Raw genomic sequence first — 25,056 nt, 5'->3', positions numbered from 1 at the left:
ATTATTGAGGGATGGATCTTCCCTAGACATGGATCTTGTTTGAAGCATTGATACCTGGAGATGGATCTTCTCTATAAGGCTGGAATGCCCTTCCTCGGTACTGAGTGACCATTGTCAGTGATGTGTATATATTCTGGGATGGATCTTCCCTGGACCGGATGGCCATATACAGTACCGAGTGGTTAAGCACTCGAGAGTGGAGGCACATTTTGCATTTTCATACATTCTGTGCATTGGCACGCAGAGATTACCTGAGCTTTATACCTCACATTGTCCAGATATGTATTTACTTTACTGCTTGAGCCAAATACTTGAATTGAAAGCATGCCTACTTTCTGCATAGTTTACTTCTATTTACCTGTTGAGGTAAACTTCGTCACTACTTGTCAGTCCATAGTTTGGACTTATTACTTACTGAGTTGGTGTACTCACGTTACCCCTTGCACCTTGTGTGTAGATCCAGGTATCTCTGGCTATGGTAGTGGCTGCTGATATTTTTGTTGCTGATCACTGAAGATAGTAAGGTAGCTGCCTAGTGACTGCAGTCCTGCTTTCTTCTTCTCTATCTTCCCCGTAGTTGTATTTGAATTTTTCCCAGATTATGTTTTCTTGTTTTTATCAGAACAGTTTGTAGTGATGGCTTATGACTCAGTGACACCCCGATGTTTGGGGCTTTACTTTACGCATTTCTATTTTGGAGTTCAACTCTTTTTTTCTTTTATGAAATTCTACTAAACATGATGTCTTTTGGCATAGCTTTTAATGTATTATTGTAGTATTATGGAAGTCGGCTGGCCTAGTATTGATACTCAATTTTTTTCTATGTATTTTTATATACAAAATAATTTTAAAATAGCATGTACATACATATATAAGCATGCCCAATAGTTTTGGTATGTTTTCCTAATTTTTAAGATTTTAAAATCAATTTATTGTCTATTTTTAGCAGTACAAAATCAAATAATTATTCCCAAGATAATCATTTTGGTGAATAACTTATTTTAATCTCATATTTACACCAAAAAATAATTAAGGTGATTTTTGTATATTTTTTACAAATCTATTTGGTATTTTTAAGCTAAATTGCATGTAATTGCAATTATAGCCTATATCACGATTAGTAGCATTTTATAATTATAAAATTATTTTTAGTATTTTTAAATTAATATTTATATAGTATTTGTTGGCTCAGTGTTTTTAATTTACTTTAAAAATTATCATTACAATTTTTATAAAATAAAAAGGGAGAATAGGTTATTTAACACTTAGCCCATTTCTATTTCAATTACAGCCCTTTCACCTTTCAATTTTGGCCCTCAATTTGACCTAATTCTGCCCCAAATTAAACCAGCCCAATCCCCAAATTACCCGACCCCTGACCCCACTAAAAAAACCCACCCGGCACCCCTTTGATCCAGGCCGTTGATCATTTTGATCAACGGCCGTAATTCACCCTTTCCTTTTTTTCCCAAACCCCCCTTTGACCTAATTCATTTCACTTGAGACGTCGCCTTTGAACCCCTTCGTCTCTCAAATCCTCTCGAGCCTCTCCGAAACCCTAATCGTCTCCCACCTTATCTCACAATGTTTCCACCGGAATCCATGGCGTCTCCGGCCATGGATGGTCTGTACTCATCCTTTCTCACCACCAGACCTAAACTATTCAAGGTTTTGAAGCCCGAATTCAATGGCTCTCTTTAGATCCTTCTCATATCTATAGATCTATGGCTTCTCCGGCCATTACCCCGGCATGTTCAAGCAATATGAGTCTTTTCGACTCAGGATCTAACTTTCCCCAAGACCTTTCTCATTTCTAGGGTTTTCTCTGCAAATCTAAGCCGTCTGAGATTCTGTACTCACCTATTTTTTCTTAGATCTATGATATATCTAGGCTTTACTTGACATTTTAAAAGGTTTTTCCCCAAATTTCTTTTTCAAAATCGCTGAATTTCAACTTTAGGGTTTCTGAAAAAGTTTCTTCAAATATCTTTCCGATTCTTTCTGTTCTTTCTTCATGTGTGTTTACCTATGTTATACTCGTATGCTTTGTTTTCTACTATGCTTGAGTTTGCTCTCTTGTTTCCTTTCTATTATGCAAGATTCTTCTACTTTTGTTGTTATTCCTGTACTGATATGTTACTCCGTGTTGTTAATCCTTATTCTTTGCTATACGTGTTTATGGTTGAGTTCTTTGATTTTGTTCACTTTATTTAGCTCTGTTTGTGTTCTTGCTAAGCATATTTCACCTGCTTTTGTTTAAGCTCGTATCATTTATTTCTTCTAAACTTGTTTAAACTCCGAGTTTTCTCAAACATGTTCTCATGACCTTGAATCAATTCTTTCTATCATGTATGTTTGTTTCTCATAAAGTCTTTGGAAGAGACTTCTGAGCCTCTTTTAATGACCTGCTCTCTCACCTCTATATCTGACTCAATTCAAAACCCTAGGATTTGGGGGTTTCTTTGGCAAGTGATATTAGGGTTCCACTTTGGGACCCTAGGGTTTTAGACTCACTATGAGTCTGTAACTGAACTCGATTCCCTTTTGTTTATGACTCTAATGATTTCAATGTTAGACTCTTTTTCTGAGTAACCTGATGATTCCTTTCGTTGATATGCTTTATATATGTGATATTTCTCTTTCAAAAGGTTTTTACCAACTGATTGATTGATTCTGAAATCCTTTTAATAAGGCTGACGAATTGTCACTGATATTTCTTCGACTGAACCCTCTTTACCTATTCCTAACTTGGTTCATTCGAACTAAGCCTGTAATGTTGATTTTACTGGTTGTCTGATTGATTCCCTTTCCATTTTCTTTACAAACCAAGTACCAACGGACTTTTGCCTTAAATAAACTCTATGTATTTACCCTTTTTATGCTACAGTGAAAAGATTTTAATCAAATTTCTTTTCTCAATCGTATTCTACCCGTTTGAAATCAAATCCCTTAACTGAAGGGAGATCATATGAGACTGATTTCAAAGTTATTTCCTTACCTTTCTTACTCGTTTTCTGCACTATAAAAGGGACTACCGTTCTGCACTTTTGACACCACTTTGAGTTCAATACCTCGAACGTTTAGATCAATACTTTCAACTTACTTACACACTTTATTGCTTTGAGTACAATACTCTTACAACATTCTGCTCTTTTCTGGGATCTTTTGGAACTTTTGCTTGCAACTTGGCCTTTTCAAGACTACTTTTACTTGTTTGTTTTCCCTGAAACTGGTATGTTCTAATTTAGCTTTCCTGCCTCACCCCTATGTGTTTATTTACAGTTTTCTGCAATCCTGTTTACTTTGTTGTTCATGATTAATGTTAACTATGTGTGTTCTTTCCTTGCATCTGTTTTTTGTTATGAATCCTATCCCTATTCCCTTCTATGTGTTTGAGTTAAGGTTCATGGCCTAACAGTATCCAAATTACTGCCCAGGTCCAAACCTGATCCTCAATGGATCCAATCTCCCAATTTTGGCTGACAGGCTGGTCAGAGGTGTGTCAGCACTCCCAATTGTAGGGCATGATCGCCAGCCTGCCATGGCTTTCCCTGATCCCCCCTATGCACTTACACTTACTCTTAGGAACTTTGACACATCCCAAGTATGAGAAAGGCTTTTGGAAATCCGATCCTGGAAGTTGGTTTATCTCATATATTGTTGGACTTTGAGTCTGAATTAGGCTGTTTGGCTATAGCTGGAACTTCTGTTGTAATGTTTTTTACCCTTTTTTTCTGAGTCATTCGGGTCTGTAATAATTTGTAATAACTATTAGGGATGGCTAGTGGAAAGGGATGGGATGAATGTATGCAAAGGGGTAGATAACTTGCCTATAGGATTTTCTAATTCCTGCATTCACATAAACATCATGCCTATAGGTTACTTATAAATTTCTACATCTTAGAAATTATGCCTATAAGGTCTGCATTTCTGCATATAGAAATCCTGTATCTAGGTTTCTGCATTTCTGCATATAGAAATCCTGTATCTAGGTTTCTGCATTTCTGCATATAGAAATCCTGTATCTAGGTTTCTGCATTTCTGCATATAGAAATCCTGTATCTATGTTTCTGCGTTTCTGCATATAGAAATCCTGTCTCTAAGTTTCTGCATTTCTGCATATAGAAATCATGATCATAGGTCTTCTGCACTTCTGCATATACATGTCATTAGGCAAACAATCATAGGTTTAATAATAATCAACTTCATTCTAGATATCATGCCTATAGGACTCTTGCATTTTTGCAATCGTTTAAAAACCAATAACGCTTAGAAATCATGCCTATAGGAGTAATCAATTGAATCAGTTTCACTATTCCATCTCTGAGTTTAAAATCATTAGTAATATCATTTACAATCTGTTGAAATCTTGTTTATAAAACCAGTAATCCTTTCTTTAAAATCAGTATTGTTAGATGTCATGCCTATAGGACTCACCTAGGCAAACCATTAGCTGATCAATTAACTGTGTCAGTTTTGATAAACTACAATCAAGCAGGGCTAATTCGGACTCCTCATCTGAGAAATATGTGATAAATCAGCACGTCCTAACGCTTTAATTTAGACCATAACCAGTATTTGAAGTCATGCTATATATTTGCTCCTCTGAGTGAGGAGGCTTGTTTGAGCCTTAACTGCTATTTTGTTTTTCCCTAGTTGCTTATGTGTTTTGTTTGTCGCCTAGACTTTTTATCCTTTTAAAACTCTGAAAAGCCCTAACTCCCTCCCCTTTAGGATTAGTAGTCTCAAATGCCTCCGGGACTGATAGGATTGGGACGGGTAATAACATGCAATAAGAAACGATACTATTCCGCGCTTTAATACCTTAACGGGGTAGGAAGGGTAGATATGGATATGATGACCGATGCGCTAATACCACGTGTAGCCCCTCTTTTGAGGAGTGATTACCGGGTATTGCATTGATGTGATCCATATTATTTTTAAACCTAGGACCCCCTTTCCTTTATTTGTTTATTTTATTCTCAAACTATTTCTTTAAAATTTCTGCTTTCTTTACTTTCATCAAACTCTCAACTTGCTTGCAATATTATGTGAAAACCCCCCTCTACTTGAGACTTCTATTTGCTTACTTGTTCTTCAAAGTCACAATTGTAATATGGCCGGGAACCATACTAGTGGATCTTGGGGGGTGCCTAACACCTTCCCCTCGAGATAATTTCTATCCCTTACCCGAACTCTGGTTTTCCAACTCGAACTCTTCTTTAGTGTCCTAATGCACTTTAATCATTAAGTGGCGACTCTTCAACCCAAAAATCCCAATTCCCAAGAGGGAACGAGTTGTCCTCCCAAATGTCATGAACCCGATTTTGCCTTAGAAAAAGGGGGCGCGACACCTAGTACTATTGATAAGCTCCATCACGACAGGTTTGAGTTTAGGGTCGTGACAAGTTGGTATTAGAGCCTAGGTTACACAGGTATCACGAGTCATGAGCAGGTTTAGCAGAGCCTTGCAGATCGGTACGGAGACGTTTGTACTTATCTTTGAGAGGCTTCATAACCTTTAGGAAATCCCACATTCTTTAATTATTATCGTGCGAATCCATTGATACTGGTAACTAAACTTCTATTATTCTATTATCTCATGGATGGTGAGGACACGTGCTACTGGGCAGGACTGACAACCACCAGTACCACCAATTAGAGTCGTGAGTAGCCGACGTTGCGGTAGAGGCCGTTGTAGGGGTAGGAGTGTAGCCTGCATAGCATCTAGGGTAGCACCTGCAGAACCACCAGTTGCCCTAGTATAGGATCATGTCCTAATTGTGGATGCACCAGCAGGACCAGCTCAGGCACCAGCTGTGCCCTTCGTGATTCCAGGTCTTAAAAAGCCCTTTGCTCAGATTCCGACCGTGTGAACCAGACTTGCTCAGGCGGTCTCTATTTCTACTATAGCACCCACTTCTCAGGCTAGGGGAGGCAGTCAAACTCCCGCCACCCATACACTCGAGCAGGTTGTTCAGGGACTTAAGACACCGGGGGCACCACCAGCCCAGCCGGTTGCAGCTGCTTAGGACTATGTGGTTCCTGCCATGCCTGATGACTAGCAGCGTAGATTGGAGAGGTTTGTTAGACATCAGCCTTCGACTTTTAGTAGTGTAGAGGGAGAGGATGCCCATGGTTTGTTGGACAAGTGTTATAGGATTCTCCGTACAACGGGTATTTTGTAGACTAGTGGGGTCTTGTTTACTACTTTTCAGTTTTATGGAGCTTCCTTCACTTGGTGGCAGGCTTATGAGAGGCGTATGCCAGTTGATGTAGCGCCACTTACATGGCATTAGTTCTTCATTCTCTTCCTAGAGAAGTATGTGCCGCAATCCCGTAGAGAGGAGTTGCACATGCAGTTTGAGCAGTTGAGACATGATGATATGACTGTGACGTAGTATATGATGAGATTTTCTGAGTTTGCCCATTACGTTGTTTGGTTGGTTCCCACAGACAGAGAGAGTATCGGGAGGATCATTGATGGCCTCCCATATCAGCTACGGATTCTTATGACTAGAGAGAGGGTGCCTGGTGCTTCTTTTGAGGAGGTTGTTGACATTGCTCGGGAGATTGAGTCTGTTAACCACTAGGAGCGGGTTGAGAGGGAGGCCAAGAGGCCTCGAGGATCAGGCAGTTTTGGTGGTGTTTCTTCTAGAGGTCAGTTTCACCACGACAGAGGTCATCCTTTCAGGCATGCTCAGAAGGCTTGCCCAGTTCACCATGGTGCAGCACCTAGCCATTGTTCTCATAGTTCTCGGTAGGGCCACTCATCTCTCAGCGCCCTTCCAGCTCAGAGTTCGTCTCAGGCACCATCAACTTAGGGTTCATCTATGCTTGGTCCTTCTAGCGGGTATCCCGGTGCTCGGGGCTCCCTTTAGTCCCCACTACCATTTTTAGGGTGAGGTTGCTTTGAGTGTGGAGATTTGGGTCATATCAAGAGGTTCTATCCCTGCCTTATGGGAGGTTCATACCAGTATAGGAGTCAGCCTTCGGCTTCAGCACCAGTTACTTTACCACCCGCCCAGCTGGCTCGGGGTAGAGGTCAGTCAACTATGGGTCGCCCTAGAGGGGGAGGCCAATCAGGTGGTGGTTAGGCCCATTTCTATGCAATCCCTGCCAGACCAAATGTTATTGCTTTAGATGTTGTGATCACATGTATTATCTCAGTTTGCCACAGGGATGCCTCTGTATTATTTGATCCTGGTTCCACTTTTTCATATGTATCGTCGTATTTTGCTTATTATTTGGATACGCCCCATGAGTCTCTTATTTCATCTATTCATGTATCTATACAGATGGGTGATACTATTATTGTGGACCGTGTATATCGATCATGTGTAGTGACTATTAGGGGACTCAAGACTAGAGTGGATCTGTTACTGCTTATTATAGTTGACTTTGATGTGATACTGGGCATGGATTGGTTGTCTCTGTGTCATGCTATTCTGGACTGTCATGCTAAGAAGGTGATATTGGCTATGCCGGGAGTGCCACAGATTGAGTGGCGCGATTCGTCGGATTATCTTTTCAGTAGAGTGGTTTTATCCTTGAAGGCCTAGCAGATGGTTAGGAAGGGTTATCTTTCTTATTTGGCTTTTGTGAGGGATGTCAGTGTAGAGACTCCTACTATTGATTCAGTTCTCGTGTTGAGGGATTTTCCAGATGTAGTTCCTGCAGACCTACCGGGCATGCCGCCAAATAGGGATATTGACATCATCATTGATTTCTTGTCGGGCCTGCAACCTATTTCTATTCCACCGTATCATATGGCATTGGCGGAGTTAAAATAATTGAAGGAACTGCATCAGGAACTCCTTGATAAGGGGTTTATCCAGCCTAGTGTGTCACCTTGGGTGCACTAGTTCTATTTATAAAGAAGAGGGATGACACTATGAGAATGTGCATTGATTACAGGTAGTTGAACAAAGTCACAATCAAGAACAAGTGTCCTTTGCCTCGTATTGATGATTGATTTGACCAGCTTCAGGGAGCGAGTGTGTTCTCCAAGATCGACTTGAGGTCAGGGTATCACTAGTTGAAAATTAGAGAATCGGACATTCTTAAGACACCTTTCAGGACCCGATATGGTCATTATGAGTTCCTCGTGATGTCTTTTGGGCTGACCAATGCCCCAGCAAAGTTCATGCATTTGATGAAAAGCGTGTTTCGGCCTTATTTTGACTCGTTCGTTATTGTATTCATTGATGATATCCTGGTGTACACTCGTATCCAGGGGGATCACGCCGCGCATTTGAGAGTTGTATTACAGCGGCTGAGGAAGGAGAAGTTTTATGCTAAATTCTCCAAGTGTGAGTTTTGGCTCAGTTCTGTGGCGTTCTTGGGGCATGTGGTATCCAGTGAGGGTACTCAGGTTGATCCAAAGAAGATAAAGGCGGTTCAGGGTTGGCCCAGACCGTTCTTAGCCATGGAGATTCAGATGATTCTTGGTTTGGCTAGTTATTACCGTTAGTTCGTTTAGGGTTTCTCCTATATTGCATCGTCCTTTACCAAATTGACCCAAAAGGGTGCTCTTTTCAGGTGGTTGGATGAGTGTAAGGCGAGCTTTCAGAAGCTCAAGACTTCCTTGACCACAGCTCCAGTGTTAGTTCTGCCATCAGCTTTAGGTTCTTATACATTATATTGTGATGTTTCTCGGGTCGACATTGGTTGTGTGTTGATGCAGGAGGGTAGAGTGATTGTTTATGCTTCGCGCTAGTTGAAGCCCCATGAGAAGACTACCCTGTTCTTGATTTGGAGTTGGCTGCCATTATTCACGCTTTGAAGATTTGGAGGCACTATCTCTATGGTGTGTCTTGCGAGGTGTTTACTATCATTGTAGCCTCTGGCACTTGTTCAAACAGAACGGTCTCAATTTGAGGCAGCAGAGATGGTTGGAGCTACTAAAGGACTATAATATTACCATTTTACCATTTAAGAAAGGCCAATATGGTGGTCGATGCCTTGAGTAGAAAGGCAGTGACTATGGGTAGTCTTGCATTCCTTCTTGTTGGTGAGAGACCACTTGCAATTGATGTTTAGGCTTCGCCCAATCGATTTGTGAGATTGGATATTTCGGAGCCCAGTCGGGTCCTAGCTTGTGTGGTTTCTCGGTCATCCTTGTTTGATCGTATTAGAGAGCGCATGTATGATGATCCTCATTTGCTTGTCCTCAAGGACAAGGTTCTGTATGATGATGCCACAGATGTGACTATTGGTGGTGACGAGGAATTAAGGATGCAGGGCAAGATATGTGTGCCAATGTAGATAGGCTATAGGAGTTGATTCTAGAGGAGGCCCATAGTTTGTGGTATTCCATCTATCTGGGTGCCGCGAAGATGTACCTGGATTTGAGACAACACTATTGGTGGAGGAGAATGAAGAAAGATATAGTTGGGTTTGTAGCTCGGTGTCTCAATTGTCAGCAGGTGAAATACGAGCATCAGAGACCAGGTGGCTTGCTTCAGCGGATAGAAAGTCCATAGTGGAAGTGGGAGCGGATCAGCATGGATTTTGCAGTTGGGCTCCCACAGACTTCGAGGAAGTTCGATGCTATTTGGGTGATTGTGGATTAGCTGACCAAGTCCGCGCACTTCATTCATGTGTGTTCTACTTATTCTTCAGAGCGGTTGGCTAAGAGGTATATTAGAGAGATTGTTCGCCTTCATAGAGTGCCAGTTTCTATCATTTCAAATAGAGGCATGCAGTTTACATCGTAGTTTTGGAGGGCCGTGCAGTGAGAGTTGGGCACTCAGGTTGAGTAGAGCACAATATTTCACCCTTAGATAGACAGGCAGTCCGAGCACACTATTCAGATTTTGGAGGACATGTTGCTTGTGTCATTGATTTTGGGGGTTCATGGGACCAGTTTATGCCACTTACGGAGTTTGCTTATAACAACAGTTATCAGTCGAGTATTCTAATGGCTCCGTACAAGGATTTATATGGGAGATAGTCCTTGTCTCCAGTGGGTTGGTTTGAGCCAGGTGAGGCCAGGATTTTGGGCACAGATATAGTTCAGGATGCATTGGATAAGGTGAAATTGATTCAGGAGCGGCTTCACCCGATGCAGTCAAGACAAAAGAGTTATGTCGACAGAAAGGTCCGTGATGTGTCTTATATGTTTGGGGAGAAGGTTCTACTGAAGGTTTGACCCATGAAGGGTGTTATGAGATTTAGGAAGAAGGGCAAGCTGAGCCCTCAGTTCTTTGGGCCTTTTGAGGTGCTTCAGAGGATTGGGGAAGTAGCCTATGAGCTTGCTTTGCCACCCAGTTTATCGAGTGTCCATCCAGTATTTCATGTTTCTATGCTTCGAAAGTATATCGGTGATCCTTCTCATGTTCTGGATTTCAGCACAGTTCGATTGGATGGTAATTTGACTTATGATGTGGAGCCAGTGACTATTTTGGAGCAGTAGGTCCGAATGTTGATATCAAAGGATATAGCTTCAGTAAAAGTGCAGTGGAAAGGTCAGCCCGTGGAGGAGGCAACTCGGGAGACCCAGAGGGAGATGCGGAGCAGATACCCACACCTATTTGAGGCTCCAGGTATGTTTCAAGATTCATTTGAGAACGAACGTTTGTTTAAGAGGGGGAGGATGTAACGACTTGGGTGGTCGTTTCGAGAGTTATAGCCTCGTTCCCCCATTTTCTGCTCCTTTTCTGTTATTCAACTGTATTTTGACTTACCGGGTTAGTCGGTTCGTGTCCAGTGTGGTTTTTCAGTGAATTGAGACACTTAGTCTCTTATGAGAAAGTTTTAGTTGGAAGAGTTGACTGGATGTTGACTTATGTGTGAATGACCTCGGATTTGAATTTTGATGGTTCAGAATGTGATTTGGAGGCCCGTAGTAGAATTATGCTTGAATTGGTGAAAATTGGAAATTTGGAGATTTTGGTCGGCAGTGGAAATTTTGATATCGGGGTCGAATTGGATTTTCAAAAGTTGGAGTAGGTTCGTGGTGTCATTTTTGACTTGTGTGAAAAATTTAAGGTCATTCAAACGTGGTTTAGCGGGTTTCAGCGTCGGTTGTGGATTCGGAAGTTTAGAAGTTCTTAGGCTTGAATCCAAGTGCAATTTGTTGTTTTGATGTTATTTTGAGTGATTCAAAGGTTCAACTAAGTTTGTATGTTGATATATGACTTATTGGTATGTTTGGTTGAGGTCCCGAGGTGCTCGGGGTGATTCAGATGGTTGATGGAGAGTTTGGAACTTGGAAATTGCAGCTGAAGCTGCTGCTGCAGGTTTTTCCGCACCTGTGGAGTGGGGACCGCATGTGTGAAGTCGCAGGTGCACTTGGGGAGCCGCTGATGCGGACATAGAGGAGTTTGGTATTTTCTGCAGAAGTAGAAGGTGAGGTCGCATGTGCGATGAGTTGGCCGCAGATGCGGAACCTGGTGCATTAAGTGAGTTTCGCACCTGCGATTGAAATTTCGCAGGTGCGGTGTCGCAGAAGCGGAAATAGGATAGCATGTGCGGTTTTGCTGGGATTTTCTCCATTTTCGACTTTGGGTTTGAGGAACTCGGGAGAGATGCAATTTTTTGAAGGATTTCAAGAAGCAACATTGGGGTAAGTAATTCTAACCTATAATGGTATAAATTTCATGAATCCATGGCTTTCTTCTTCATCTAATTGGGAATTTGAGCTAGAAATTTTGGAATTTAGGGCTTGAAAATTGGAGAGTGTATTTTGAGGTTTTGAGTGACCAAATGACGTCGGATTTTGATAAGTTTGGTATGGTTAGACTCGTGAGCGAATGGGCTTTCTAGTTTTGTGACTTTTGTCAGATTTTGAGATGTGGGCCCAGGGGTCGGGTTGAGTGAATTTGAGGATTTGGCCTATAATTTGGTAGTTTTCTTGTGGAATTGGTTCCTTTAGCCTATATTGATCGTATTGTATTGCTTGTGGCTAGATTTGGGACGTTCGGAGGCCGAGTCGAGAGGCAAAGGCATTGCGAAGCAGGAGTTTGCTTGGTTTGCGGTAAGTAATGCTTCCAAACTTGGTTCTGGGGGTTCGAAACCCCGAACTATGTGTTATGTGATTAGTATTGTGGTGAAACACATGCCAAGTGACGGGCGTGCGGCCGTGCACCGTGAGAATTGTGGCCTCGATGATTCCATGGCACCATTTAGTGACTCTATCCTGTTGATATCCATGTTTTCTTCGTGTGATAACGTAGTTGAGCTATAAATCATGCTAGATATCATGCTTAGGCTTTGTGTCGTCATTGTTTGGACCCAAAGCGGTTGTTTCTTGCTGTCATCTCACTAGTTTTCGCTTTATATTCCATGCTCATTCATGATCATGAATTTTTTATATCAAATCTCATTCTTAGTTAATTATTAATTCACCATATCATTGTTCCGGGTTGTTTTCATGACATTGTGAGTCCGTGGTGAGACTGGACGGGTTAATGACTGAGTGAGGCCGAGAGCCTGGTTATGAGTCAGAGTTATGGGATTGGGGTACACGCCGTAGTGGTTATATTGATAAATATGATAGCGCTTGGGCTGCAGGAGCCCCTTCGAATCTGTAACACCCCCAGTGAGTGCAGCTGCTATTATTGAGGGGTGGATCTTACCTAGACATGGATCTTGTCTGAAGCATTGATACCTGGAGATGGATCTTTTCCATAAGGATGGAATGGCCTTCCTCGGTACTAAGTGACCGTTGTCAGTGATGTGTATATATTCCGAGATGGATCTTCCCTAGGACGGAAGGCCATATACAGTACCGAGTGGTTGAGCACTGAGAATGGAGGTACATGGTGCATTTTCATACATTCTGTACATTGGCACGTAGAGATTAGCTGAGCTTTATACCTTACATTGTCCAGATCTGTATTTACTTTACTGCTTGAGCCGAATACTTGAATTGAAAGCATGCATACTTTCTGCACGGTTTACTTCTATTTACCTGTTGAGGTTAAGTTTGTCACTACCTGTCAGTCCATAGTTTGGACTTGTTACTTACTGAGTTGGTGTACTCACGTTACCCCCTACACCTTGTGTGCAGATCTAGATATCTCTGGCCATGGTAGTGGCTGCTGATATTTTCTATTGCTGATCATTGGAGATAGTAAAGTAGTTGTCCGGCGACTGTAGTCCTGCTTTCTTCTTCTCTATCTTCCCTGTACTTGTATTTGAATTTTTCCCAGACTATGTTAGTCTTGTTGTTATCAGAATAGTTTGTAGTAGTGGCTCATGACTCAATGACACCCCGATGTTTGTGTCTTTACTTTCCACATTTCTATTTTTGAGTTCAACTCTTGTTTTCTTTTATGAAATTCTGCTAAACATGATGTCTTTTGTCATAACTTTTAATGAATTATCATAGTATTTTAGATATCGGTTGGCCTAGTACTATTGATAGGCACCATCACGACAGGTTTGAGTTTAGGGTCGTGACACTACTATCCTTCAAGTAATGGCTAGGAAAAGCTTGTCTGAAATGGGACATTCTCTAGGTTCCTGTCTTGTCTCATGAGGCTCAAGGAAGCCAAATTCAATGGCATTCTCAATAGCTGAAGCAGAATATGTACCATCCGTCTCATGATGTGCTCAAATGCTGTGGACCAATTAGCAAATTGGAAAACCTTAAGTCCAACTTAAGAGGGCCAAATACATTAATTGCTGAAGATCAAGTTGCTAACATCCTCACCAAAGTCCCGAGAAGAAAACGTTCTGAGAAATATTGCCTTGCACTGAGGATGATAAAACCCAATTGAGGACCTAGTTCTTTATGTTTGGTTATGAAAGTCATACTCTGGTAAAAGTTAGGTAAAGTGTTTTCTAGATAAGTCTAACTCACCTCTATACGGTTACAAGTAGACACGCATGCCGATTTTGTTCCATATATGAGCAAGTTTAAGAATGTTTGTGCTCCTCCGATCTCACCGGTCAAACAGAGTAAATAGGGTGAACAACGTAAACAAGGGAACCTTGTTCAGGAAACATCACTCTCACCACAAGTGGACACTCGATTGAAAATCTAGTGATTAGTCATGAAATGACTGAGACAACCATGACAGGCCGTGATTCTGCAGGTATAACTCCTCTTTCTATTAAAATTGCCATGAAACCATAAGAAAATGAGGGAATAGAAAATATTCTCTCCATTGCTTTAGAAGGGGTTGTTGTAGAGGAGGGTGGAGGAGGGTATGAGTCTCAGGGGGGAAGAGCCTCAATCCACAGAAGACTGGGGAACACTTATTCATTTTGAACAACCGATTTACGATGACACAATTGGGGTCCCAAGTAATGAACCTGATCCCTCCGTGACGGATCCAGGTCACGTGTCACCTCCCTAGGTCAATGTTGCTCCTGCTCCTTTTCCTCACTTTTATGCTGAGCCTCTGATTATGGTGGTGCCTAAGATGAAATCTGATAGCGAGGAAGACACATATGAGTTGGCATATTCTAGTTTTATCAAGGCTAGGAGTAAGCCAGTTGCAGCTCCAGAGTCAACCCCTAAGAGACCCATTACTCGATTGCAGTAAAAGGAGGCTCTGGAGTCTGCTCTCAAGAAGAGTCAAAGGAGCAAAAGAAAGAGAAGGCTGGTAAAGGATGGAAAAGTTGTGTATGAAAAAGTCATCCTGTTGTAAATATGGATGAGGAAGCAGAAGAGGAACCTAGTTCGTTAACCCACAACTCCTCGAAGCAAAAACACTCTCACTCTCAATAAATAAAACACACTTCTACAAATGCTAAAAGTCCTTACAAGAGTGCTAATGCTGCTTCCAGTGAAAAGTTGGTGAAATATTCTGTTGACAAGATTGTGAAAGAGAGTGGTGACAAGTTTGATAATGAAGAAGTGGAAAAATCTGGTGAACATATGCATAAAAAGTCACTGGAGAAGGGAAAGTCTATTCGCAAGTCAGTAAAAAAGAAAAATGGATGATGATGAGGAACCTTGTTCCATCATGAAAGCAAAAGTTAGCGAGTCACTAAGTTCTGAGAAAAGGAAGTTGAGAAATCAGAAAGTACTGTGGGGCTGCACATTTTCCTTTGACATTCTAGAATTTGCTTGGATGAGATAGTTAGTGGAAATTTGTGATTCTCAACAATAGACTTATTTGTTTACAAATGAGATTCCTAAAGTGTATGAGGAGGAGTTACAGAGTTTCTATACTGACCTCTTCAGAGTAGAGGGTGATCAAATTTGTGTATTGAAAAATGGGGTGGACGTAGTGATGGACTATAGCTTATTGGGGTCAATTCTGGGTGTTCTTGCTGAAAGACTGTCGTCTGTTCAAGGTGCCTGCATGTCAAACTTCAAAAATGCCATTGCCAAGGACAAGGCAATACATCATGGGGAACAGGTGCATAAGAAGGCACTCCTTCCAGTATATCAGTTGCTTTTTCAGATGGTTAACAAAGTGTTGCTTCCCCGCGCTGAGAGATGATGCATCCAAAGCTAACATGTTTCTTATGGAAGCCTTGGATAATTTTACCACCATTAATTTGCCTGGCATAATGATTGAGCATATGCAGAAGGAGGCAACCCTTAAGGATGGGAATCCTGGACTACCTTATGGATTTCTTCTCACAAAGGTCTTTGAGTTATTCAAAGTGGCTTTGGGACATGCCAAGTTGGGCACTAAAAACCAATACTTTTCAAAAGCTACTCTTGAGGAGTGTGAGTGTATTGACAAAGTCGGAGGAGTTGGAAGCACTTCCACTATCTCTCAACTGATAAATGCTCAGAATAGTGCCACAGAGGAGATTCAGAAGTTGAAGGCTAGGAATGCAATTCTTAAGAGTCAGCTCATTCAGTTACAAGAGGCACCGGTTCTAGTAGTTCTCACAGCTCAGAAGTTGCACGCCTAACAAAAGAGAGTGCTGAGCTCAGGAAACAAGTCGAGGACCTGAAAGAAAGACTTCTCAATGAGCAAATGTCCGCGGATTCTCAAATGGAACCTGTCGTCCAAACCCTTGCTTCCTCTTCCAAGCCCCCTTCCTCCAGTTTCCCCTAAAGAATGTCCCCTCAGTGTCAAGTTTCCATTGTCCATCTTCTTCGTTGTTTTTGGTGACTTTTGTTTTTTGTTTCTAGTAATTGTCTTCGCTTGCTTTAAACTATGGATGATAACAATGATTCTGCTCCCGCCTGCAAAGGTCCAAATTTGGTTAATGCAAGTGGTTTCCTTTTTGTTGCTTATGCTACTACTCTTTTGTCTCTATTTTCTATTATGTTGTGCGCACACAAGTGGCATGAGTTAACCATGCTAGACTTCTTTATGCTGCTTACTTGTTCTATGCTTTTTATGATGCCAAAAGGGGGAAGATTTAATTGAATAATAAATAGCATGAATGAATAATAATCTGAAGGGGGAGAAATAAGAAATATAGATTCAGGGGGAACTCATTGAGGTTTAGGTACATATTACGGGGGAATGCAACAATTTAGACTCACTGAGGTTCAGGCATAGATTAAGGGGGAATGCAAAGATTCAGGGGGGAACATAAGCTCTTTCTGGTTCGCAGACTGGTTCTATGTAGCTTTTTCTGGGATTTTCAATTATGAGTTTGTCATCATCAAAGGGGGGGGGGATTGATAGGTTACAAGTACTTTGGTCATAAGTTCTTTGCTTTATATTTTGATGATCGAACAACCTTACTACTCAGAACCAGATAAGGAACCTGTTACACATTTACAAGACCTTAAGATCACAAGGTTCCAGCGTGGGATATGATTCAACTCTTTAGAGTGGAAAGAATAGCTGACGAAATAGGTTCCTACCAGTTCCCGAGGAGACTGTACGAAGTCAACTCTCCAATTGGAAAGTTGCTGTCTGCACACGCTAGAGTACAGGAACAGTGCATCAACAAACTTTCTGTGGAAGGCTTTTTACCTACCTTGCTTACATCATTGTATGTGATGTCACGCATGTATACATACAATCAAGGAAGGTAAAATACATTCACTTGAACACTTAGAGATTCTACTCAAGCTCTCTCACGTGATCATCCAGGAAGTAATTATAAAGTGCATCAAGATCAAAGAACAAAACAACTATGGACCAGTTCCCACATCAAGTTATTATATGTCCTTAGTTGAGTTGTAACTTTGTAATAGTTCTTCAATTGTAACTCCTATCTTGCTTGTTTAAAAGCATTCTGTAGGAAACTCTTGTAAACCATAAACCTGTGTGTTTGAGTCTTGGCTAGAGTTAGTCAAGTTGTAAAGTCTTTGTAATAGAGTTATTACAAAGTGGCTTGTAATAGAGTATTACAAGTTAGTGAGGGATTAAGAGTTTAATTCCTAGGTTGAATAGGTTGTAATCTAAAAGTTGCTCAGTAGTGAAATTGAAATCCTACAAGGGTTGGGAATTTTCCACGTAAAATTCCTCTTGTCATTTATTTACTACAGTGTGTGTGTGTACTGTTGAACCTAATAGAGAACCTGGTTCACTATAGAGTTTGGTGGACCCTTATATTCTATCAACTAAATACTTCGAAGAGAAATTTCCTTTTACTAACCCTCGTACTTGGGCCGTTAGCATATACCATTCTTTCATCTGTCCTTTAGGTATTCCTGCTGTGAAGGAGGACTGCCATTGCCAAGATTTAAACATTATCTCTCCCAACATGGCGGAGCGGATAAGGAAGGAAATGAAGAATATACTATTGAGGCCATTGCGTTGGAAGCTCGATTGAAGCAAAGCGAGAAAGAAGTAAAGACCCTTATCCAAGAGAACGCCCCATTGAGGGTTCAATTTGAAGAGGCTAGGTCCAAATGTGTTGAAGTCCATAGAGTCGTTCTTGCTGCACCGATTGCGAGGTTGCCTCTGCTGAAAGATTGAATAATTTGGAGGCAGCCTTAAACTCGAAATCTCAAGAACTTGATGCTACCAGGGCGAAGTATGCCCAATTAGAGGAGAAACATAAGAGCACCATTGAGCAAAATAGAATTTTCAGCTCTACTATCTGTGACCTTGGTATTATCCTCTGATCCGTTACATCTGCGAGGGAGAAACTTTTTGCTGAGGTTGGCTACCTTAAAGAAGAACTTCAGCCCCGAGCGGGTTCCCTTATTATTGAAAAAACATATGTTATGTACAACATGAGGAGAAAAACCTTGGAAGAGGCCAAAGCAGGCATCATTGATTTTGCTAAAGAAATCACTATGGCCCATGAGCTGGAGTTAGTTGCAAAAAGGGGTCTTTCAGCCCGACCCGATGCTACCAATTCTTCTGGTTCTAGTTCTGAGTTCTTGGGATCTAAAGAAAAAATGAAAGGTGATGATGCTGAAGGCTAAAATGATGAGACGGTAGAGGATCCATCCACTTCTCCTGGGGGCGCAAATGCTTCTCTTCCTTCAGGTCCCGGAGATGCAGTAGCTTAGCTTTTGTTTTCTTCTCTTTTCCATACTTTTGTCTTTTGCTGGGAATAGAAGCACTTTTTTGCTTAAGTATTGTGCGACTTTTCTCTTTGCATAATTTTTATTTGTGCATGTCTCTGCGTAATTTTCGTTTAAGTATTTGCGCACGTTTGCTTTTTGCGTCTTTTTTTTGTTTAAGTGTTTGCAAAAGTTTGCTTTTTGCGTCTTTTTCCATTTAAGTGTTTGCACAGTTTTGCTTTTTGCGTATTTTTGTGCAAGGCTTTGGGTGTATTTTCCCCCGAAGGCATTTGGATTCCGGGCATAAGTTCTTTCAAAATCAACCCTTTAACGTGAGGGTTTTCATAAGAGAAGCCCTCTTATGTTTTTGGTGCTATTGAAGAGGACGTCTCCTGTTCATTACGGCACTAGCATTTGAAGTACCTGTTTAACTTTCAAATGACAAAATTAATTCATCATTCAGACAAGAAACAAGATAGAAATAAAAGGACTTTATTTTATTCATTTCATTCAAAAGTACATAAGCATTCATCTTGCTAAAAAGCGATTACCATTTCTTGTGGCTAACTTGTAAAACTTATATTTACAGGGCTAGCTGTGCAGTCTCCGGTCCCAATAATACAACTATGTTTTGAGGTTTCATATTCCGATCGAAGAGACAGTCGTTGTTGTCGTATCCTCATATCATCCCCCCTCCCCCCACATTGGAAGTTTTACACATTCAAGGATTTCACTAATGAATTTCTAGATAATCTTCAGGTCAGTAACAAGCTTCAATTCCCCTTAGGAATTTATGCTATCGAGCCAAAGACTATCTAACAATCTCCTAATGGCTTCCGTTCGTGAACGGTCGGGTAATCTTTGTTCGAGAGTAAACTTAACTTCCCGGTAGGAATTTTGCTACTGAGCAAACGATTATCTAATCGCTTCGTAGTGGTTCTTTTTTTGTGTGCCTTGTCGTTAAAAGGTCTTAATGCTGCTGTTGAAACTTGCTTCGTAGTTCACTTTTCCGTATATAGAAAAACCCAGTTGGGACAAAAACTTGCTAGAAAAACCCAGTTGGGACAAAAACTGAACAAAGCAAAAAAAAGTGCACCACATACTTTCAGTATAGGTGATGTCCATCAGCTGTAACATCTCTTGAGGTGTGCCACGTTCTAGTTGCTTGGTAACTATTCTCCATCTTGATTCTCCAACTCGTATTATCCTTTCTAGGTGACAGCTGAAACCTAGTAAGGTCCTTCCCATGTTGGACCTAGCTTCCATGTATTGAGTTCTCGGGTGCTTTGAGTTACATTCCTTAAGACCAAGTTTCCTACTTTAAAATAACGGAGGTTGGTTCTTCGATTGTAATATCTTTCCATTCTCTGCTTATGAGCTGCCATCCTTATATGCGCCAAGTCTCGGCATTCATCAAGAGCTCCAAATTGAACAACTTTGCTTCATTATTTGCTTCTTTATTTGCCTGGAAGTATCTCAAGGTAGGCTCCCCTACTTCCTTCGGGATCAAGGCTTCTGCTCCGTACACGAGGGAAAAATGTGTCTCTCCCGTGCTCGATTTAGAAGTTGTTCGGTATGCCCATAATACACCGGGCAACTCCTCGGGCCATTTTCCTTTAGCTGCTTCCAATCTCTTTTTGAGATTTTGTATAATCACTTTGTTCTTTGATTCTGCTTGACCATTTATGCTCGGATAATAGGGCGAAAATGTGATCCTTTTCATTCTTTAAGTTTCATAGAACTTCGTGACCTTTGCACCTTTTGTCATTGGTTATGTCTTTTGGTATCCCAAATCTGCAAATTATGTTCTCCCACAAGAAATCCACCACTTCACGTTCACTGATCTTCTAATAATGACCTGCTTCAACCCACATAGAAAAATAGCCAGTTAAAATCAAAAGAAAGCTTACCATACCAAGAACCGGCAGTAGTGGTTCGACAATATCCATTCCCCACTTCATGAATGACCATGGAGAAAAAACTAAGTGCAATGGTTCTGTTGGTTGATGTACCAACGATGCATAGCATTGACACTTATCGCATTTTTTGAACAAAAACTTTGGCGTCTTGTTCCATTAGGGGCCAAGAGTATCCTACCGTTACCAATTTTAGCAATAAGGAATCTGTGATTGAATGATTTCCATAGATCCCTTCGTGAACTTATCGCATGACATAATTAGCTTTGGAGGCTCCCAAACATCGGGTACCGGGCCTTGGAATTATTTCATGTACAATTGGCCTTCTTTGAAACTATATGGTGGTGCTTTTGCGCACCACACCAGGATGCCTTGGGATCTTCAGGTAACTTTTTGTGCACGAGGTAATTAATGATTTCATTCCTCCAGTCCCAGACCAAATTAGTTGCGTTTACCTCGTAGTATCTATCTCCGTCCAAAACCGAGTGCATAAGTTGTATGACCGTGCCAGATTTCGATCCTTTCATTTTCATTAACGAGCCAAGGTTAGCTAATGGGTCTGCTTTTGCATTTTTTTCCCTCGGGATATGCATAATTGACCACTCTTAGAACCAAGAAAGTAGAGCCTGAACCTTCACTACGTATTGTTGCATGCGTTCCTCTTTGGCTTCGAAGATCCCATAGACCTGATTTACCACCAATTGGGAGTCGCATTTGATTTTTACGGCCTAGAAATCTAGTCCCCGATCCAATTCGAGCCTTGCAATTAAAGCTTCATACTCCACTTCATTGTTAGTCAGAGGAACCATTCTTATGGCATGCCTTAAGGTTTCTCCGAAAGGTGCGGTTAATATTATGCCAAGCTCGAACCCTTTTAAATTGGAAGCTCCATCCATAAATAGGGTCCAAACTCCTGATGCTGATTCCGACACCATCACACCTCTTCTTTGGTTGCCAAAGGTAATAATCCTGGACTGAAATCGGCCACAAAGTCGGCCAAATCTTGTGACTTAATCACAGTTCTAAGTTTATATTCTATGTCAAATTCACTCATTTCGACAGCCCATTTGGCCAGCCTACGCAAATGTTAGGGTTTATGAATGATATTCCGCAAGGAAAGTGGTTACCACAGATATAAGGTGACATTGGAAATAAGGCTTTAACTTCCGTGCGGCGACTACGAGGGCTAAGACCAACTTCTCCAAGTGTGGGCAGCGAGTTTCTGCTCCTGTTAAAATTCTACTAACATAATAAATGGGAGATTGTGTATCTTCAAAATCACTAACTAAAATGGCACTTACCGCTACCTCCGAGACTGCTAGGTAGATTAACAGTTTTTTGTATCCCTCCGGCTTTGAAAATAACTAAGGACTTGAAAAGTACTTTTTCAAATCCCTCCAAGCCTGTTGACATTCCAAGGTCCATTCGAAGTTGTTTTTCTTTTTGAGTGATGACATTTCTCCGAAGACCGGGAAATTAACCTACTCAAAGCGGCCAATTTCCCCGTGATCCTTTAAACCTCTTTTACACTTGATAGTTGGTCCGGGATATCTTCGATGACTTTGATTTTATCGGGGTTGACCTCAATCCCCTTTGTGACTGAAAGAATCCTAGGAACTTGTCGGAGGCGACCCCGATCGCACACTTTTCGGGGTTAAGCTTCATGTTGTGCTTCCTTAGGATGTCAAAAGTTTCTTGTACGTGTTTACGATGATCACCTATGTTCAAAGACTTAACAAGCATATCGTCTATTTAAACTTCCATGGTTTTCCCTATTTATTTTTCAATCATTTTGTTTATGAGCTGCTGGTAAGTTGCTCATGTGTTCTTTAGCCCGAAATGAATCACATTATAGCATTATGTGCAAAACTTTTTTATGAACAAAATTTTTTCCTGCTCCTCCGGGTTCATTTTAATTTGGTTGTACCCTCAGTAAGCATCAAGAAAACTCATTAACTCATGCTTGGGCATTGCATCAATCATTTGATAAATTTTTAGCACTTGGACTATGCATATGCAAAATTTATTGTCTTTTGGGCACGCCTTATTCAAGTCCTTATAGTCTACGCACATGCAAAATTTATTATTCATTTTTGGAACTACTACTATGTTAGCTAGCCAGTCTGCATACTTTACCTCTCGGATTGAACCAATATCAAGTAGGCGAGTTACCTCTTCTTTGACGAATTTGTTTCTGGCCTTGGCAATCGTACCTTTTTTTTGTCTTAACGGAGGAATACTGGGATCCAAGCTTAGCTTGTGTACGGCCACTTCAGGTAGGATATATGTCATATCCGCATACGACCATGCAAAACAATCGATGTTAAATTTAAGAAATTCAATAAATGCAAACCTTAGTTCAGGGTGCAATCCTGTCCCCGAGTGGAATTCCTTTTCCAGGAACTTTTAGAATAATGTGACTTGCCCCAGCTCTTTCGATGTGGATTTTGTTGCATCCAACTCTTCTGGTACTTGGAAATACCTTGGCACTTGATAAGATTTTGATGCCTTTTAACTCTGGTTGAATTCGATTGACTCGAGCACAGGCACCGGTTCCTATAATTTCTATGCCACAAGCTCCTTCCCTTTGCTACTGGAGACCAAAATTGTATTCATCTCCCTTGTCGCCAGTTGGTCACCTCTTATTTGTTTAATTCCATCGGGAGTTAGGAATTTCAGCAACTAGTGATATGTTGATGGCACAACCTTTATCTCGTGCAGCCGTGGTCTTTCCAGGATAATATTATAGTCCATATCACCATCCACTACCTCGAAGAGGGTCGTCTTCATCACCCCTTCAGCATTCACGGGCAGTAGGATCTCTCCTCAGGTTGTCATGCTTGCTAGTTTAGGCCCGGCGAGGAGTTTTGTGGCCAGAATGATGCTCCCGACGAGCTTGACTTTCTTCAATACCCTCCATTGTATAATATTGGTTGAACTCGCTGGATCTACCAAAATATGTTTGCTTTTAAAATCTAATACATTTAAAGAGAATACCAATGCGTCGTTATACGGTATCAACAATCCATATGCGTCCTCCTCCGTAAAGGTGATGTCATCTTCAACGACTACCCAGAGTCTCTTTTTGTGGGTTAATACCTTCATCTTTTTTGTCGTTGAGAAGGTAACCCCATTAATCTCATTCCCACCAAAAATCATGTTAATCATCAGGCGCAGGGGATCTTCTCCTACATTTGAGGGCTCTATGTTGTCACAATTTCGAACTAATTATTTTTAGCCCGGTCATATATGAATTCCATTAGATGGCCAATTTTCAGCAGTGTCGCAACCTCTTCAGGCAGATACCGGCAGTCCCCAATTCGGTGACTATTTGTCCCGTGGTATTTGCACCACAAATTAGGATCCCTCTGTTTGGGATCAGATCTCATTGGATATAGGAACCATGCATCTTTAATGTTCATCATAGCTGATACCACCTCAACTACACTAATGTTTAAGTTATATTCTGAATGTCTGGGGTAGGAAGGATCTCGAGAACCTGACATTTTCTTGTCCTGTGATAACCTGTTGTTCCAGCCACGATAAGTTCTTCTATCAGTAACAACCTGTCTGCCAACCGAAAACCTCTACCGCGTCCTTCGGTCCGTTCATAGGGAAAAATCTTGCGTAGACATGTAAATTTTGACCCTCCCCGAGATTTCACCCATTTTAGCGTAAAATATTTAGTTTAGGCCTAATAGAGTTATTTCAATTAATTTTAACTCTTTTACTTTATTTCGTCACAAAAATGAAAATTACAAAAATATTTTATTTCATGTACCTTTCATAAAACTAAAAAAAAATATACAAAAAGAGTACCTTATTTTTATTTTAATATGATATTTGAAAATACCAAAAAAATAGGTTTTGTTTTAATGGTTAATCTTATTTTACTTAAGTAGGATTAATCAGTAAATGAAGTCATATTTTTAGTCTCGTTCACGGAGAAAGAATAAAATTTGGCTCAAACAACCCATTTTAAGGACTAATTTTCGGACCTAGCCCATAATAACCTAAGCCCAATACCACTAAAAACCTAGACCTAGACATAAAAAGAACTCTAGGACCTAAAGGAACTTCAGTCGTTTTCATCACAGGAACCCCCCCCCCCAAGCCGAACTTGATCTTCTTATTCATGGAAACCTAGCAAAAAACCTAGACACACACCCATGGAGCCATTTTTGGACAAAAGAACCTGAAGACCAGCACCTTCTTCTCGATGAAGACAACCAAAAAACCCTAGACCTAAGGGATATAACCAGTCGTTCCTTCAGTTTTGGACAAAAGATCTTAAGCTTCATCATCTTCCTTAATACAAAAACCATAGAGAAGACCAACCAAGACTGGATCCAGCAGTCATCTTCTCCAAGCAGCAGCCCCGTCTCCCTTACCAACTTGCTCCTCTCCTGGCAACGCTGCCAGCGATAGAACCAACGACCACCCCTAAACCTCATGCCAACCACACAAACGAAACACCTCTCACACCACCTGGAACTCATCGGAGACAACAACAACTGGTGCCATCTTGTTACTGCCGGAATCCGGCGAGAATAAGCCCAGTCGTTGCTTCTACTTCTTCCCATTCACAACAGCTCGTCGGAACACGCACACACATAGTCCCATACAAAAACAAAAATGGGGCAGAAATAAAAAAGGGATCTAGGGTCCTTAGAATCTTTGAAAAATCAGAAAACTAAAACAAAGATTTCCGTTCTTCTTCTCCTCGATATTTGGTTTCAAAATGAGTTTCGTTTGAGTTCTGAGGCATTGTGGATGTAGAGATGTCGTTCGAGTTAAAATTTG

The sequence above is a fragment of the Nicotiana tabacum genome, chromosome 1 (genome assembly GCF_000715075.1).
Source record: "Nicotiana tabacum cultivar K326 chromosome 1, ASM71507v2, whole genome shotgun sequence".
NCBI classification, from domain to species: Eukaryota; Viridiplantae; Streptophyta; class Magnoliopsida; order Solanales; family Solanaceae; genus Nicotiana; species Nicotiana tabacum.
Note: the sequence above shows the minus strand (reverse complement) of the source record.